This window comes from Vicia villosa, unplaced genomic scaffold (assembly GCF_029867415.1).
Source record: "Vicia villosa cultivar HV-30 ecotype Madison, WI unplaced genomic scaffold, Vvil1.0 ctg.004857F_1_1, whole genome shotgun sequence".
NCBI classification, from domain to species: Eukaryota; Viridiplantae; Streptophyta; class Magnoliopsida; order Fabales; family Fabaceae; genus Vicia; species Vicia villosa.
Genome location: NW_026706528.1, coordinates 96,792 through 100,872, shown reverse-complemented (window position 1 = coordinate 100,872; position 4,081 = coordinate 96,792).

Sequence of the window (4,081 nt, the reverse complement as noted above, 5' to 3'; positions counted from 1 at the left end):
GTAACCATTGTTACCATTTCCATTGTGTTGCTCAGCAGAGCCAGATGTAGATGTAGGTGTTGGAACTTCACCAGCCATCTAAACTTTGTGTTTTTCTCTTCCTGAATCATTTCTAACACGGTTAAGTGCTTGCACCTTAGAACCGACGCTCTGATGCCAATTGAAGGATAGAAAAACACTTAGAAAGGGGGGGTTTGAATAAGTGTAGTTTTAAAACTCTTAAGATAAAAACAATTTGCACAATGATTTTTATCCTGGTTCGTTGTTAACAAAACTACTCCAGTCCACCCCCTTGGAGTGATTTACCTCACCTGAGGATTTAATCCACTAATCAACCTTGATTACAATAGTTTTCCACTTAGATACCTTCTAAGTCTTCTAGAGTATTCTGATCACAACTTGATCACTCTAGGAACCTTTTAAAAATGAATGTAAAATAAATTCTTACAAGAGTATTACAATGCTTCTTAATAAGAGTTAATCACAACTGTGATATTTCTCTTAAGTTTAAACTTAATCTCATTAAGATATTACAACAGTAATGAAGTGAGGTTGAAGATGAAGTTTGAGAGCTTTTGAATTGAACAGCGTTTCTGTATGTTTGCGCAAAGTGTTGTCATCAGATTCTCATCAGAACTTCTATATATAGGCATTTGAGAAGATGACCGTTGGGAGTATTTAATGCGTTGCGTGATCCGTACAACATTGCATTTAATGTTTCACTCTTTTGTCAACTACCTCGAGCCTTGCTTTTGCTGCGTCTACTGACTTTGCCGTTAATAGCTTCTAACGTTCCTTTTGTCAGTCAGCGTAGCCTGCCATCTTGTACTTGCTTTTGATCTGATGTTTGTAGATATAACGTTTGAATATCATCAGAGTCCAACAGCTTGGTGCAGAGCATCTTCTTGTCTTCTGACCTTGAAGTGCTTCTAGCGTGATACCATGAGAACTTCAGTGCTTCTGCTTCTGATCTCAAGTTCTTCTGATGCTTCAATAGACCATGTTCTGATTCTACTTGACCATCTTCTGATGTCTTGCCAGAGCATGTTCCGATGTTGCATGTTGAACCTTCTGAGTCAGTGTTTCTTGCGCTGATTTTGTGCATACTCTTTATATGATTCCTGAAATGGAAATTGCATAGGATTAGAGTACCACATTATCATATACAAAATTTATATACATTGTTATCATCAAAACTAAGAATATTGATCAGAACAATTCTTGTTTTAACATTATGTATATAAAGATATATCTTGATCCAATAAATGGATACTTGTTTGAAGCCCAGTAGGCTGATTGTCAATTGATACATTAATTTTCTCAATAGTAGGAGGAGAGAATATGCGGCTGAAAAAGTGAATCAGAAGTTCAAACGAATAATTTAAAATAAATTATTATCTTGATCCTCATATAAAAAAATATGAATCAAAAGCTCAAAATATTTTTCATCTGCAAAGTTTATGAAACAAATTATCAGTTGTTAATACTCCACTCAAAGTAGATTCTCTTATTGGATAATATAATATTGCAAATGAGTTGTAGCCGTGCATGAAGCATGGTATGAAAGTCAGTTCCAATGTTAAAAGTCCTCTACCTAGAAAAGAAACTTAAGTTAAAGATGACCCAAGTGAGGATATGAAAATTCTAAGAGTACTTTGACATAATTTATTGTTCTGTTCCAAAAGAACTAATCAAGTACTTGAAATATGGAATAAAGAGATCTCGATAAATTATGTCATGGATTAAATGAAATAGAACCGAAATTAAGATAACCAAATAAAATCGACATTGGAAATGTAATTGTATCAATATAGCGCTAAAGATGATAAATGATAACGAGGATCATGAAAGAAAGTCTACCAAAGAATATAGACAAAGTTAGAGTTGGTCAAAATGAACAAATCATGAATAAAGTCTATCAAAGATTGTAGACAAAGTGAAAATTGACCAAAATGAAGATATTCAGTTGAAGAAGAATTAAACTCACTTTATAAGTGACTCAATTTTGAACTTGTAGTCCGAACACCTCAAGGTGTGAAACCAATGGGATATAAATGAGTTTTTGTGAAAAAGCAAAATAAGAATGGTATAAAGCTTGATTTGTTTCTCAATGATTTTCACAAAGACTTAAGATCCAGTTTGATGAAACATATCCACCTGTAATGGAATCAATTAATTTTTCGATAATTAATTAGTCTTGTAGCACGTAAAGGGCTTGATTTGAACATGATGGATGTTGTAACATATTATTTATATGGTTCACTTGATAAGGACATAAAATTGAACAAGTATCTCTATAGACAAAAACAATATGGACACAAGGGATGTAATTGTCTCAATGAACATTTGCTAAGGGATAGATATACAAATAAGTCCATAAGTCCTTGTATTTTTATGAAAATTTCTAGAAAATAATTTTCTAAAATAGTTGGCTATGTAGTTAACATAAAATTATCGGATCTCCTGAAGAGATTACAAAAGCTATAATTTGTTTAAGGACATGGGAATTAAAAAGTCCTTGGTAAATGAACATTTAGAAAATGAAACTTTTATATACCAAGAAAGTTATATAGAAAAATAGTTAAAACATTTCTATATAAGAAAATCTCGTATATAGAAAAATGTTAAAGTGTTCTTATATGATGGACGAATCTCGTATGTTGTCTACCTCTATGATGAAAGATCATGGGATGTGCAGACATTTCTTTTAGACCTCGAGAAGAGGATGAAAAACTAATTGGTCTTGAAGTACCATATACTAGTGTAATTCAGGCACTAATTTATCTTGCTAATTATACACACCATGATATGTTAATTTCTATAACTCTACTATTAAGTTTTAGTTCTTCACCTACAAGAAGACATTTGAACATAGTCAAACATTATTCATATTGTTTGTTTACTTATGATGGTCCAATTATTTCATGGTGACCAGTGAAAAAATTATAGCAACAACTTCATTTAATCATGAAGGAATTTTTAGCACTACTTGAGGCAAGTCAAGAATGCGTTTGATTGAGATCCCAAATTCAACACACACACAAAAGACTTGTGGTTTGATTTTTGGAAAAAGAAATACAACCACCATATATGAAGATATTATTGTATGCATTTCTCAATTGAAAACATTAAAGGAGATCGAAAAAATACATTTCTTCAAAGTTCTTTTTTACTCAGGAGTTTCAGAAAAGTGGTGATATAAGTCCCAACAAATTTGTTCATGTGATAATCCTGCAGATCTTTCAGTGCAAAAAGATCGGGGTTGTATTAAGTTGACTAAAATATAAAAGTGTTGACTAAAATTATCACATCAACAAATTTGTTCATGTGATAATCTTGCAGAACTTTCAGGTGATGTATTAAGTTCCAATAAATTTGTTCATGCGATAATTTTAGTCAACCTAATACATCACTTGAAAAGAGATGTATTTATTGAATAAAAAAAGTAATAGGGGTAATCTTGCCCAATTATAAAAGTAGAGAGAAAAACTTGGAAAAGGAGAAATTACTACCAACTGAAACTTAAGCTAAATAATATAAAGGGTATTTGCAAAGTTCATAAAAGTTTCATTTAGAATTAGTAATATCGCCTATGAAAGACCACTTTCAAGCCATCACTTTGATATTCCAAACTAGATAAAAAAAACAATACAACCTTTGTTATTGAACAAAATGCCGTTTCTCATTTTCCAAATACACTAACAAACTGCCAACCAAATGCTTCCTGTAACATCCCGTTTTTAGTATTTATTATTTTATTAATTATTTTGTTATTTGTTTATTTTATTAATTACTATGTGGTGTGATAATTAATTAAATATATGTTTTACAGTATATTTGTGATAATTATGTTTTGGGTTAGTAAGCGTGAAAATGAGAAAATATTAATTTGGGCCTATGTTAGTTAGAATGAGAAATAAGAGAGGTGTTATGTATTAAGCCCATTAGTGAAATGAGAATTAGTAAGAGTTTCCACAAAACTAGAGAGGAAGAGAAATATAGTAAGAAAAGAGAAGAAAAGAGGAAAAGGGGAAAAGAAGAGGAGAGAAGAGAAAAGAAGAATAAGAGAAACCTAGAAGCT